The 15,380-nt window shown below is 43.8% G+C and overlaps 1 protein-coding gene and 1 pseudogene across 4 annotated transcripts in view; one reads left to right on the top strand and one right to left on the bottom strand.

The window, feature by feature from the left end:
* The window catches only part of PIK3R5 (phosphoinositide-3-kinase regulatory subunit 5), a 66,537-nt gene that overhangs the window by 16,179 nt on the left and 34,978 nt on the right, over window positions 1–15,380 (top strand). The gene's annotated exons all lie outside the window — the stretch shown is intronic.
* LOC144305413 (large ribosomal subunit protein eL33 pseudogene) lies at window positions 12,811–13,142 on the bottom strand (annotated as a pseudogene).

A 15,380-nucleotide genomic window follows, 5' to 3' on the forward strand; every position in this document is an offset into this window, starting at 1 on the left:
GTAGGAGAGGCGTGGGGATGTGGGGATGGTGGGTAGTCAGGCATGGAGCAGGTGTTCTGCAAAGTAGGTATACCCCCAGGGGCGCAGCAGATGACCTTGCGTCGCTGTCATTCTTTTGCTCCGGAGTGTTCTCAGGTCAGGGAATGCCCTGGTCCTTAGGCCGTGCACACTGGGACATTAGATAGAACCATATGGAACCTGCCCATGTTCACTTGCATTGGATACAATTTGATCTGCTGTTCCGTCGCGACTTGTCACGCGCTCTGCAACCGGCAGCTTGCTTTCAAATGGTTCAGCAAAAGATGCGCGTGTGTGATGTCAACCCAAGGATCGCTCTGCCCACCCGTACAGCGGCCAAAGAGGAGTTGAGGCTGAAGGCAGACTGAGGCTGGACGCCTCTTCCTGCCTTCATCCACGATGCCACCCACAGCCTGCCTCTGACCTGTCTCCCCGGGATACTGATGGGGTTCATGATGGGTCTGCAGGCCGGGTCTGTGGTCTGTGCAGGCCTGTAGGGCTCACCCCCAGCCTGGAAAAGGCTGACGTGAGGTGGCTCGGTTTCTGTGAGTGCAACCCCCCTCCCCTCGCTGGAATGGCTGGCAGGGAAGAGGGCTGGGGTTGGGGGGAAGGAGTGCAGTGAGGGGCTCCCCAGGGCCAGCTGGGTTTTCCTGGGGAGGGGTGGGCAGGCAGGGGTGGGATGTGCTTCCCAGGGAGGTGAGAGGGGGACCCAACCTCAGCCCAGCTCCAGGGTCTGCACTTCGCTCCAGGGGCTTTTGAAAGAGCCTAGGACCCTCTGTGTGTGTGTATGTATGTGTGTGTGTGTGTGTGTGTGTGTGTGTGTGTGTGTGTGGAGGCGGAGCACTTGCAAAGAGCCTAGGACCCTCTGTGTGTGTGTGTGTGTGTGTGTGTGTGTGTGTGTTTGGAGGCGGAGCACTTGCAAAGAGCCTAGGACCCTCTGTGTGTGTGTGTGTGTGTGTGTGTGTGTGTGTGGAGGCGGAGCACTTGCAAAGAGCCTAGGACCCTCTGTGTGTGTGTGTGTGTGTGTGTGTGTGTGTGTGTGTGTGTGTGGAGGGGGAGCACTTGCAAGGAGTCATGGGCGGGGGATGGGGGTGGCTCGCCCTCCTCTAGGGGAAACCTGGCTGGCCCCACGGGGTCTTCCCGAAGCCCCTGCACCACCAGCCTGGAAATTCTCAGGGAAATGGGCAGGCCTGGGGAAGCCCACACAAATGAAATGACCCCCAGGAGGGTCTGCGAGGCCACGGTGCAGCGGGGGTGCGGGGAGGGTCCTTCCCGCAGAAAGGTGGCCCCAGTGCCTCCAGCCAGCGCCCCCATGCATCCTGGAGCTGCAGACCTCTCTGTCCGCCACATCCTGTGCCCCAGGGGTGCGCGGTGCTCTCGAAGCACAGGCCAGATGTGCAAATTCTGCGGCTGTGCCCTGGGCCGAGCGCAGCACGGCTTGCTTTTCTTGGAAATCATTGGTGATTTGTTAGAAAAACAGGAAACACTGGGGCTGCTGGTGTGCTTTTTGACTTTTCTGTTTTTGTTTTTGAACTTCTTTCATCTGTCCCAGTCCCGGGACATTTCAAGGGTATTTCTGGTTAACCCTGGTCTTCAAGCCATTCCTCCCCCTGCCGCCCATCCCCCTCTCCCTCTCTCTGTCCCTCTTGCCTTCTGACACCTTCGTTGCCACCCCCAGTCACTGCTGTGGGGAGCAGGCGGGTCTCTGGAACCATGGAAACAGGTGTTGTATCTCGGTGATGCACATCACTTGGTGATGCAGGGACATGTGCTTCTGTGGAGTCGGGCTTCCCTGCACCTGTCCTCCACCCGCCCGGCCTGTGGTCCTCCCACCTTTATCACCATGCTTACACAGGAAGCAAAGTGGTCTCAGTGGAGTGCTGGGGCCACTGTCCCTTGCTGACAAAGGAGGGTGACATAGCTGGGAAGGGAAATGCTTCATCCCTCCTAGGTCAGACCTGGAGCTGGAGGGGCCTTCGGAAGCCACTTTTTCTATGGAGACTCTGATGCTGAGACAGAGGGGACTCTTGGGGCCCCAGATTGGGCACCTTGACTACAGAGGATGAATGTGAAGGGGGTGAAGAGGTCTAGGTCCAAGCTCTGGAGCTGGCCCCAAACCAGCCCCTCCCTGACTGTGTCTCAGAACTGCAGGAGGAGCAGGGGTGGGGGAGCTGCAGTCATTTTGTGCATTGAGCCTGTATGTAGTAAAAGGCCAGAAAGCACCGCTATGGTCCTCACCGCTGGGTGACTTTTCCCTGGATCTCATCTTGTGAGGGGTGAACTCTGAACATGCCCAGTGATCAGTTTGGGGGTGTGTTCAAGCATTTTGGTTGTCTACTCCCTACCCCGTAATGGGCCACGCTGAAGAGGCCCATCTCCCATTTTACAGATGAAGAAAGTGAGGTTCACCGAGGTTACATGGCTTAACCCACAGTTCTCTGTCACCCATACAGCCCCCCAGGAGGTGGGTGGGCCAGTGGCTGTCTGCACAGGGAGCTGCTGTGCCCCCTGACCCCTCTGCTGGGATCTGCCCTGGGTTTTCATTCAGTGCCTCTGTACTACACATTCAGCTGGGGCCTCCCCCACTCCTGGGAGAACTGCACTTAGTTAGGGGCTGCCCTTCTGAAGTCATAAAAGAAGTCTGATATGAGAGATTAGAAACTCCCCAAGCCTCTTCAGGGTGTTATTTTAAGAGGCATTAAACTGTCTTGAGAGAGCTAGGATGGGTAAGGGTAAGAATAAAATGGGAACCAGCAGGAGAAAGGGAGACGCTATTTAGGGCACTTCTCAGTAGAGAAGTGGATTGGAGGAGTTCTGGAGGGAGGGAAGGAGAGTGAGCAGGGAGGTGACCCCTCCTCACAGCAGGACACCTAACTATAGTGACCAGCCAGAGGCAAACAACAGGCCCTTGCCCTCCCTGGCCACATGCCTGTTCCTCTGGGTCACACATTCTCTGGGGAGCAGTGGCACCCACCCAGAGGTCCAAGAACTTGTGTGGGAAAATGTGACCTCTAACTGAAGCTCAGTGTGTTTCTTCTATTACGAACGCAAACAACAAGCCACAGTCATATGAGTAGCACCTGTAACTTGGTCACCAGAAGTCCAGATGTTGTCGTATGGCTTTGCAGTCCATGTTGCAAACACCTCAAATGCCATTTATGCTTTTTACTCCTTTTGAGCGATAACAATGCTTAGACCTGCTGCTGGATTCTGTCCTTTGATGTGTTGTTAGTGAGAAGAACGTAAATGACCATTTCACAAGGTTGATTATTGCAAAGAAAAGATTGCTAACTGTATGTCAGTGCAATTCATTTCCTTTTCAGTCCTACATATTTTGTTTTGTACATTTGAAGCATTATTTTGAAGAGGGGTCTGTAGGCTTCAGATCGCCAGTGGGTCTAGCACATAAAAAGCTTAGGGATTCCTGCTGCTATAGAGTAACTAGGTAAAGAATTCTAGATGTTATTTGAGAGCCAAAGAGTACTTCGTTTTTAGGCAGACCTGATTGGCATCCGTCCTGTAGACCCTGCGAAATGGCTTTATTTCTCAGAGCCATGGTCTCTCCTCATGTGTCAGTGGAGGTAAAAGAAGGTCTACCGTGAAAGCTTATTTGTTTGCATGTGCCTGCCTGGTTGGGTGTCTGGCAGGCAGAGGGAACACCATCATGGGAAGGAGCTGGTGGTAGTGGCAGTGGAGACTCAAGGCTGGGTTCATTTCTTACTGCCCTTCATGCAGAAGGGAATTTGCTTACCTGGGTAATGTCTCTCATCTTCTGCTTTTGTTCTGGACTGGAGCAGGTAGCCTCAGGTAGCCAATATGAAATGTTGACCCATAAACTGAAGTATTTAAGAACTAGCCATGCCTTTTCAGTCATGAAAAGGGATTAGTACTATTACACACTACAACATGAATGAATCTAGAAAACATACTGAGTAAAAAGAAAGCTAGATACCAAAAACGATGTGTTGTGATTCCATTTATTGGAATGTCCAGAGTAAGGAAATTCATAGAAACCAAGAGTAGATTAGTGATTGCCAGATGATAGGGGGAGGGAGATGTCACTGCTGATAGGTATGAGGTTTCTTTCTGGAGTGATGATGATGATCATCATCATCATCCTGGTGGTGGATATCCAGCATAGTGACTATGATAAAAGCACCAAAGTGTGCACTTTAAAATAGTCGATTTTCTGTTATGGAAATTATATCTGAATGTTAAAAGTTACTGTCCCATGGACATTAAAAAGATAATAAAGGAATATTAAGAAAACTCTATATCCACAAATTTGATAACTTAGACAAAATGGACCAATTCCTGAAAGACACAGAAGATAGATCACTGGAATAGACCTATATCTATTAAAGAAATTTAATCAATAATTAATAACCTTCCAAACCAGAAATCACCAGGCCCAGATGGTTTCACTGGTGAATTTTACCAAACATTTAAAGAACAAATTATACGAATTCTTTACAGTACATTCCAGATTATCTATGTACAAAATATTAATTGACCCAAAACACACCAACCAATCTGGAACTAATAAGTGATTATGGGAAGGTTGCAAGATACAAGACAAGATCAATACAAAGAAGTCTGTTGTTTTCCTATATACCAGTGATAAGCTATTGGAATTTGAAATAAAAAATATAACACCATTAATATTAGCACTAAAAAATGAGATACTTAGGAATAAATCTAGCAAAATATGTATATAATCTGTATTAGGAAAACTGCAAAGCCCTGGTGAATGAAGTCAAAGAAGATCTGAATAAATGGAAAGATATTCCACGTTCATAGATAGGCAGAGTCAATATTGTTAATATGTCAGTTCTTCCCAACTTGAGTTGCAGATTTGATGACATTGCAATCAAAATCCTAACAAATTACTTTGTCTATGTCAACAAATTGATTCTAAAGTTCATATGGAAAGGCAAAAGATCCAGAATAGCCAACACAATATTGAGGAAAAAGAACAAAGCTGGAGAACTGATAACTCATGACTTCAAGACTTTCTGTAAAGCTATAATAATCAAAACAATGTGATATAGGGGAAAGCAGAGACAAATAGATGAATGGAATGGAATAGCCTAGAAATAGGCCAACACAAATAAGATCAACTGATCTTGACAAAGAACGAAGGCAATTCAATGAAGAAAGGATAGTCTTTCTAACAAATGGTGCTGAAACAATGGCGTATCTATAGCAACAAGTGAATTGAGACATTAAGTTTAAACCTTTCACAAAATTAATTCAAAATGGATCATACACCTAAAGGTAGAATGCAAAACCATAAAACTCCTAGAAGATAGTAGGAGAAAACCTAGATGACCTTGGGTTTGGCAAGGAGTTTTTGGTATGATACCAAAAGTATGATCCATGAAAGAAAAATTTGATGAGTTGGACTCTATTGAAATGAAAACTTCTGCTCTGTTAAAGACACTATAAAGAAAATAAAAGGACAAGCCATAATCTGGAAGAAAGTATTTGCAAAACATTTCTCTGATAAAGAACTTGTATACAGAATTTACAAAGAATTCTTAAAATTCAAAAATAAGATGATAAACAACCCAATTTAAAAATAGACAATTGTGTGGTGACCAGGTGAGGCTGGGGGGTGGGGGGATGAGGGTGGGGGGAGGTTCCTAAGGATACCTATTGTGTTTGCTTCTTGATCTGGGTGCTGGTTCTGTGGGTGTGATCACTTTGTGGAAGCTTATCAAACCGTACCCTTGTGATCTGTGTACATTTTATACATAATGTCATACTTTATACATAAAGTGAAAAAATTCACTTTAAAAATAAGTGGGCAAAAAAACTGAGCTGCTCACCAGAAAATAAACATATAAAAAGATGCTCAACAGCGTATGTCACTAGGGGAATTGGAAGTTAAAATGAGGTACCACTACCCACCTATTAGAGTGGCTAAACTCCAAAACACTGGTAACACCAAATGCTGGTGAGGATGTTGGAGAAACAGGAACTCTGATTCATTTCTGGTAGGAATGCAAAATGGTACAGCCACTTTGGAAGACAGTATGGCGGTTTCTTAGAAAGCTGAGACGTCTTGCCATGTGATCTAGCGGTTGGACTTCTAGGTATTCACATGAAATGAGATGAAAACTTATTTCCACATGAAAACCTACACCTTTGTTCACAATTGCTGAAAATTGGAAGCAACTAGGGTGTCCTTCAGTAGGTGAGTGGATAAACAAAGGATGGTATATCCGTATAATGAAATCTATAGGATGAAATTTCTATTTAGTAATAGAAAAGCCAAGGAGGGACCTTCAATGCATGTCACTAAGTGAAAGAGGCCAGCCTGAAAAGTCTGCATAATGCATAATGCCAACCATGTGACATTTTGGTAAAGGCAAAACCGTAGAGATCAGTGGTTGCCAGGGGTTGGAGAGGGGGGGAGGGATGAATAGGTGGAGCGCAGGGAATTTTTTAGAACAATAAAACAGTCGTTTATGATATAGTCACGGTAGATACAGAACATTTTTTATTTGGTCACTGTGTAAAACACCATATACCTGTGTAACACAGAGATGGAACCCTAATGTGTAAACTGTGGGCTTTGATTAACACTGTTGTATCACTATTGGTTCATCAGTTGTAACAAATACACCACTGTGATGGAAGGTATTAATAAAAGGGGAAACTGTGGGCAGGAGGGAGTGGGGGGCGGTCAGAAGGAGTGTGTGGGAACTCTGTACTTTCTGTTCAGTTTTTCTGTAAGCCTATAACTGCTCTACAAATTAGAGTTTATAAAAAGAAAAAAAACACTTTTTTTTTTTTTTTTTTTACCCTTCTTACATCAATTGAGATCCAGCTCTGAGTTCCACCCATCCTGCTGGGAGCTGTCCAGGAGCTCCGATTTTCATTTTCCTGCCACAAACTTTCCCCGAGGTGGCTGCCTTATTAGCGTGGAGACAGTGAGGAGCGGGAGCAGTATACAGAAGGAAACGGTAAATTGTCCCGTACACGGTGGCCTTAGGAACAGCTCCTGGAAAGCTTGCGTTCTGACCGGAATCTCTTCCGTCGGCCCCCTGGCAGGGAAGCGCAGGGAGGAAGAAGGTCCCTGGGGCCACCTGCCCACGCCCTGGGTAGCCAAAAATGACCTGTTCTCCACCTCCAAGGACTGACTCACTCAGAGGTTACAGTAGATGTGATTTCCCCCGAAGCCTGAGGAAGATCCCCTGTTGCTCGTATGGTCACAACATCTTGGCCACACAGTCGGGTGGGGCTTTTGGTTTGCAGGCGCTCACATAGCCTGTGCCGGGAGAATCCGTGGGGACCCCACGCCAGATGCTGGTGTTAGAGCCCTTTGGATGGCGGAGGGGCAGCTCTTGCCAAAGCTGAAAGCCCAGTGGAGGAGGCAGTGACATAGCTATGGGGAGCGGGGGCCGGGGTGGGCACCCAGCCCAGCCTGGCAGTCAGAAAGCCTTCCCTGAAGAAGTGACCTTATAAAGAAAGGTAGAAGAGTGCACACTGGCCACAGCAGAGGCAGGGGAAGCCGGTGGAAATGTTTCAGGCAGAGAGAGTGCAGGCCGGGAGATGTTCACTATGGAGAGGGAGGGTGAGGGTAGGGAGGAAGGGCCCAGCCCTCTCGGGGTCTTATCACCCAGGTTGGGGGTTGAACCTTGTCCTACGGCAACGAAAAAACGATTAAGGGGCATGGAGGGGGTGACAATTTGTACAAGATATACATTTTGGGAGACGACTCTGCATAGAACACTATGCCTGTGCTGTGACCCCCTTGTATGTCACAAGGAGGTACATGCTTGTAGGAGAGTATGCGGGCATATTAATGCATTAAACAGAACTCGAAGGTGGCAAATGTCTGTGTGTTCGAAAAAGATAAATGAGGATGCCTGGGTGCCTCAGGGGTTGAGCATCTACCTTTGGCTCAGGGTGTGACCCCGGGGTCCTGGGATCAAGTTCCTCAGCAGGGTCCCCGCAGGGAGCCTGCTTCTCCCTCTGCCTGTGTCTCTGCCTCTCTCTCTGTGTGTCTCTCATGAATAAATAAATAAATAAAATCTTAAAAAAAAAAAAGAAAGCAAAAGATAAATGGTCAGGCTTAGAAAAACTTTAAAGATTTATCCTGTGCATACAGGTATTTTTTGCATGAGTCTTTAAAAACGTTTTTATTGATAGTCCCATTTACATCAGTACACACATTTTATTATACAGTTTCCTGAGCCAATATATGTATACCTGTTCAGCCTGTGTTCTTAGCAAGATATAGAATATTTCCATCATCCCAGAAGGTTCCCACATGCCCATTCCTCCTACCATCCAGAGGCATTTTTATTTATTTCACCATAAATTAGTTTTGCCTGTTCTAGAACTTCTTGTAAATGCACCCACGTAGTATCTTTTTGTCTCCAGATTCATGTGCACACTATTTTTTGGTCTTCATCCATACAGTTAACTTGCACTAGCAATTTGCTTATTTGTTTGCTTATTTGTTGTTGTTTTTTGTAATTTAAGATTTTATTTATTAAATATTTATTTATTTATTAAACATATGTGTGGTATATGGCTACCCATTTTCTACTGACAGATCACATTGTTTTCTGGTGGAGGCCATGATACATGAAGCTGCCAGGAACATTTTTGTACCAGTCTTTTTTGTCAAATATATGTCCCCATTTAGTTTGGGTAAACAAGTAGAATTATTGGGTCAGAATGGTAGGTATTAGTTAACTTTACAAAGCTACCAAACTGGTTTCAAAGTGGCTGCACCATTGGATGAATCCACCAGTGACCTATGGCTGTTCCATATCCCTGCCAATTTTGTATTGTTAATCTTTTTAACTTGGACAGTATGATTTCATTGTGGTTGTAAATCTCCATTTCCCTGAGAACTAATGATGGCGAGCGTATCTTCATGTGTGTACCGACCATTTGACTATATTTTGTGACTGTCTGTTCCTATTTGTTCAATTCCAAGATGGAAGTATTCGTCAGACACGAATCTGTGGCCATTCTGTAATCTATCATCTCAAAAATGTTATATAAATTGAATCATACCATAAATAATCTTTTGGGCTGGCTTTTCAATTAAGCAAAACCTGGAGATTCATCCAGTTCATGATATATAACGATAATAATTTTCTTTTTATTGTGGAGTACTATTCCATGGCATAGATGTACCATCTTTTGTTAAACTCTTCACCCACTCAAGGGCATCTGGGTTGTTTTCATAACTTCTCATTTCTCTGAGATAAATGCCCAGGGGTATAATTGCTGGGCCATATGGTAGTTCTAACATATGTAATTCATGCCACAGTTTTCCCGCGTTCATATGTTGGATGCTCCTTTTCATTTTGTTTAATGGTATTTTTGAATTTCCCCTGAGACATGCACTCTGACCCGTGAATTACTCAGATGTGTGTTTGGTTTCTAAGTATTTGGAGGTTTGCTTTCTAGTTTGATTCCGTTGTAGTCAGAGAACACACTCTATATGATGTCAGTTCTTTTGCATTTTGGGGGTTGGTTTATGGCCCAGGATATGGTCTATCTTGGTGTACGTCTCATGGGTCCTTGAAAACAATGTGTGTTTTGCTGTCATTGAGTGGGGTGTTCTCTAAGTATTGATTAGATCCTGTTGGATGGTTGATGGTGTTACTGAGTTCTTCTGTGTCCTTGCTGATTTTCTATATAGTGCTTTGTAAATTGTGGAGCTGATGTCACCAGCTGTAATTAGGGGTTTATCTGATTCTCCTTTTTGTTGTATCAATTTTTTCTTTTGTGAAAAGTAAAAATTTTACTGTGACTTTTGCAATGTCATTGTTTGGGGAAACATTTAGGATTGCTGTGTCTTGGTGGCCTGACCTTTTTGTCATTCTATAATGTCACTCTGGTACTTTTTACTTGCTCTGAAGTGTACTTTCTCTGATATTAATAAAGCCATTCCTGCTTTTTTAAAATTAATGTTTACATGGTATGTCTTTGCCCACTTACTACTTTCAATTTGCCAATATTGTTATATTGTGAGTTTATTGTGGACAGCAAGCCGTTGGGTCATGTTTTGTAATCCAATACTGATCTCTGTCTCTCAATTGATATATTTAGCCCAGTTAAATTTAATGTAGTCATTGATATGGTAGGTCTTTTTTTTGATCTGTTTTTGCTTTTGTTTCTGTTTTTTTTTTTTTTTTTTTTTCTACCCTGCCTTCCTCTGGATTATTTGAACAACTTTTAGAATTCTTTCTTTCTTTTTCTTTCTTTCTTTCTTTCTTTCTTTCTTTCTTTCTTTCTTTCTTTCTTTCTTTCTTTTAGTGGTTGTTCTATACATTCTTCTTGGGCTATTTATTTATTTATTTTAATTAATTTTTTATTGGAGTTCAATTTGCCAACATATAGCATAACACCCAGTGCTCATCCCATCAAGTGCCCCCCTCAGTGCCCATCACCCAGTCACCCCCACCCCCCGCCCACCTCCCTTTCCCAGAGTTAGGAGTCTCTCATGTTCTGTCTCCCTCTCTGATATTTCCCACTCATTTTCTCTCCTTTCCCCTTTATTCCCTTTCACTATTTTTTATATTCCCTAAATGAATGAGACCATATAATGTTTGTCCTTCTCTGATTGACTTATTTCATTCAGCATAATATCCTCCAGTTCCATCCATGTTGAAGAAAATGGTGGGTATTTGTCATTTCTAATGGCTTGGGCTTTTTAGTGGCTGTTCCACATGTTACTTCTTATATAGATATCACAGTTGAATGACGTTATCATTTTACAGTTCTAATCGAGTGTAGAAGCTTTACTTTCCTTTAGGCCCCTTTACCTTTTCTCACTTATAATAGTCTTAAGTATTTATGCTGCATCCTCTTCGAACCACATCAGATGATGTTATCATTTTTGATTCAACCATCAAATATAGTTTAGAAAACACAAGAGGAGAAAGAAAGCCTGTGGTGTTTATCAAGATATTTGCTTGCTATTTTCTTTCTTCATTCCTGATGTTTCAAGATACTTTTTGTTTTGTTTTGTTTTGAATCATTGTCTTTCTATTTAGAGAATTTCCATTAGTCATTCTTTCGGGGTAAGTATGCTGGTGACAAATTCCTTTAGCTTTCCTTCATCTAAGAATGTCTTAATTTCTTTTTCACTCCTGAAAGGTATTTTCTCTGGATGTAGGATTCTGGATTGGCCGTTCATTAAGCACTTGAAAAATGTTGTTCCATTCCTTTTGACCTTCATGACATCCGATGAGAAATCCACTGTCATTTGAATTGTTTTCCCTCTAAGGGAAGGTGTTATTCCTCTCTTGCTGCTTTCAAGCTTTTTTTTCTCTGTCTTATGTTTTCAGAAGTTTACTGTGATGTCTAGGGTTCACATAGATTCTTGAATCTGTAGTTTTACGTATTTTACCAAGCTTGCAAGTTTTCAGCCGCTATTTCTTTGAGTATTTTTGCAGCTCTGCCCTCTGCCACTCAGACTCAGATGACATGCATGTTGGACCTTTTGTTAGAGCCCCACAGGCCCTGAGGCTCTGTTCATTTTTCTCTAGTTGCTTTTCTTTCTTTTGTTCAGATTGGGTGACATTATTGTTCTGGATTCAAGTTTATTGATTTTTCCCTTAGTCCCCTCCATTGAGTTTTTCTCGATGCAGAGCCCAAGGTTTTATTTCAAGTCATTGTATCTTTCAGTTCTAGAATTTCCATGGCTGTGCATTCATATCTTCTTTTTCTTTTCTGAGATTTCCTTAGTTTTTATTTGTTTATAATTGTCCACTGAAGCATTTTTAGTGAAGCTGCTTTAAAAGCTGTGTCAGATAATTTTAACATCTATGGTTTTGGTGTTGGCACCTATTGGCTGTTTTTCACTCAATTTATATAATTCCCTTTATTTCATTTCTTGTCCTTGGTGCAACGGGTTATTTTCCATTGAAATTTAAACCATCTTATTTAAACCCCTGTTTCAGCTGGCTTCCTCTAACACTTCCCTGAAAAGGGTGAGGGGGGGGCATTGCCTCATTACTACCATGAGGGTAGAAGTCCAGGTTTCATTCTCAGCTTCCATTGACAAGAAGGAGGTGCTCCTTATTACTGCTGGGTGGAATGGGAATTCCGGCTTCCAACTAAGCTTCTACTACCTGATACCTCCCACCTGGGTGGCTCATTACTGCTCCATTGACACCATGGAGTAGAGGAAGTACCTCATCACCGCTGGGCAGCAGCAAAAGTCCTGGCTTTCACTAGGCGTCCTTTGACATTACCCTGGTCAGAGAGTGGGGGCAAGGGGCTCCTGACTACCTGGTGAGGCTGGAAGTCCAGGATCCCTGGTGGTCTTCCCTGACAGTGTGGGGTGGTAGGGGGCTCATTACTGGCAGAGAAGATGAAAGGCCTGGCTTTCTCAGTCACCACCCATGATTGGGGGAGAGGTTGGGCACCTCATTACAACCTGGCCAGAGTGACGGTTGGGCCCCCCCCCCCCCCATTTGGCCTTTATTAGTGGAGATGGTGAAGATTAGTGGAGATCTTTCTATGGTGTTTGGCTGGAGTAGAGTGGTTCTTATCTAAAAGTTTGTCTTACTTGGCTGCCTCTTTCCTGATCCTTTGGCTGAAAAGATCAGGCATTCATTCATTTCTTTCTTTCTTTCTTTCTTTCTTTCTTTCTTTCTTTCTCCTTCCTTCCTTCCTTCCTTCCTTCCTTCCTTCCTTTCTTTCTTTCTTTCTTTCTTTCTTTCTTTCTTTCTTTCTTTCTTTCTTTCTTTCTCTTTCTTTCTTTCTTCTTTCTTTCTCTTTCTCTACACCTTTATTTACTTTTCAGTAAGTTTAAATCTTTGAGGGGTACAGCATCACATGGATTCTGTGGCCAATGGCTTTCACAGGAAGGTTGCTTTGGAATTTGGCATGAACCATGCTGCTGTTTCCATGAGCATGAGTACTTTTCCCCAGATTACTCTGGTTTTGTTTGGTTTGCCACCAGGAGTTACTGTGTTGTTCTTTGGTTTGTACACATAGGCACATCGCTTGCCTAGATAGAATTCAGTTTCATCTCAAGCATAAACCCCTTCGGTCTTAAGTAGAGCTGTGTGCTCCCTCTGGTTCCAGAGACCCAGTTAATAGCTGGCAAAAATGGCCTTGGACCAAAGCCTTCCAGACATAGTTGTTGCTTTAGGAGTCCTGTTCTCAGCAGGCCGCACTTATTTGCACCCAAAGTTCAGCAAGACCAGGCTTTTCTTGGGGCTTTTTCAGTCTGTACCCATTGGTATTTTCAGGTTTTTGGCTCCTCGGGTCCAAGTCTGGGATATATGAGGCCAAAAGGAAATATTCCACTATGCCCACCATTGCGTCCCTTCTTGTTCTCAAGGTCCTTAGCCAGTCTGCCTTCTCTCTACTTTGCATGTTACCTTTATATATAATGTCCAGGGTTTATATAGGGACAAGTACATCTATTCCACTTTGCCAGACAATTGTCTAGTTTTTATGTATTTAACACCTAATATTTGTGTGATAAAAAAAATAATGTATAGAATATGTTATTATAAAAATGTTTTTAGAAAAAAGTAAAAATGGTATCTAATCTTCTCTCTCAGAAATAACCACTGTTAAGACTTTGGCAGGTATCCTTAGATAAGTTTTTTAGATGTAAACATTTTTTATTTTTAAGTAATCTCTATGCCCAATGTGGGGCTTGAACTCATGACCCCGAGATCAAGAGTCGCATACTCTACTGACTGAGCCAGCCAGGCACCCCTTTTTAGACGTAGATATAGGACTTTATTTTATTTTTAAAGATTTTATTTATTCATGAGAGAGTCAGAGGCAGAGACATAGGAAGAGAGAGAAGCAGGCTCCCTGCAGGAAACCTGATGCGGGACTCAATCCCAGGACCCCAGGATCACACCCTGAGCCAAAGGCAGACACTCAACCTCTGAGCCTCCCAGGTGCCCCCAACATGGTGCCACTTGTTAACACTGGTTGCTTGAAATGTGATATAATGTGGACAAAGTTGGACTCTTGAATTCTTCTCCCAAATTCTCCTCTCCCCAAACTTCCCCATGTCAGTGAATGTGATCCACTGATCTCCATGAACAAAGGAGACAGAGGCAAACAAGCATCCAGAAAGGGGGCACATCCACATGAGGGCCAAACTTTAATCAGCCATGATGCAAGCCCCACCCACCTTCCATAGAGATCTCAGCCAGAACTGAAGCCTGGACTTCCCAGATCCGCTTACCTCTGATTTAGACATGATGCCGAATACTGGTTTTCATGTCAAATACTGGTTTTCGGTGCAGACTGTGAGTTCTTCTGTGTCTCTCTCAGTGTGTTTGGTAAGCCTGGGGAGGAATGCATCAGCTCCTCCTGCCCTAATGTCACAGAATAGCCCCTCAGAGTTCTAGGGAGTTCTAGACGGGGCTAACTGGGACTCTCGAAATCAGTTGTCTGTTTCATAAAAAGTTGTAAAAACCACACCTGGCTGAGTATCAGGACGAGTTTCTGATTTCAGTTCCGTCCACAAACCTTGATGATTTCTTTTCTTGTTAGAGAAGTTTCTCTTGCACCAATAAGCCTTATTAATGAATGGGATGGAAAAGGGAGGAGGTGAGAGCTTTTTCTGAAATAATTGGCAAGAGTTTAAAGAGAAGGAGGCTAACAGAGATAGATGTGCCGGTGCCGGAGAGCAATCACCTGCTGATGGATTGATGGAGAGAAAACGGGCGTGCTGAGTGGCTCTCACTCTGGGAGGGAGGCAGAGAGGACAGAAGGAAGGGATAAGGAATGAGCCAATCTGTGCCTAATCTCTCCCGATGGTAAAGCATCTGGAAATCACAGTGCTCCGTGCAATCTTCTTTGCCCTAAACTGTGAAATATTCACTCTGTCTTACAAACTGGGCATGATTCTGCCAGGAGCGAGCCGCCTGTAATGAAGCCGTCTTTTGCCATGTCCAGGAAAACCAGAAAGCTGCCTGTGTACATGCGTAATTGGCCTTTCTTGAGGTTTTTTTTTTTTTTTTTTTTTTTTTTTTGCATTTACGCTTATCTGTTGCTTTCTTACGGTACAGGCATTTGCTGGCAAACAGGACAGGCAGGATTAAAATAGTTTCTGGTGCCAGGCACCCAGGGGCTAGCCTGGGAGTTTACAACTTGGTAAATTCCAATCGTCTAAAAAAAAAAAATTTCCTGTCGTCTTTCTCTTATTCCCCATCTTGGCAGTCATTTCGGTTTGCCCGTCTCGTGGTCCCCTTTATTGCAGAGATGCTAAGTTGCTAGGGCATGCCAAGGAAGACCGTAAATCATCTGCCAACTGAGAGAGCACTCTAGGCCTCACTCTTCTCATCTGTAAAATGGGGACAAGAACATGTCTACCTCCTACGAATTCAGTGAATTAATTCATA

This window comes from Canis aureus, chromosome 3 (genome assembly GCF_053574225.1).
Source record: "Canis aureus isolate CA01 chromosome 3, VMU_Caureus_v.1.0, whole genome shotgun sequence".
NCBI lineage: Eukaryota > Metazoa > Chordata > Mammalia > Carnivora > Canidae > Canis > Canis aureus.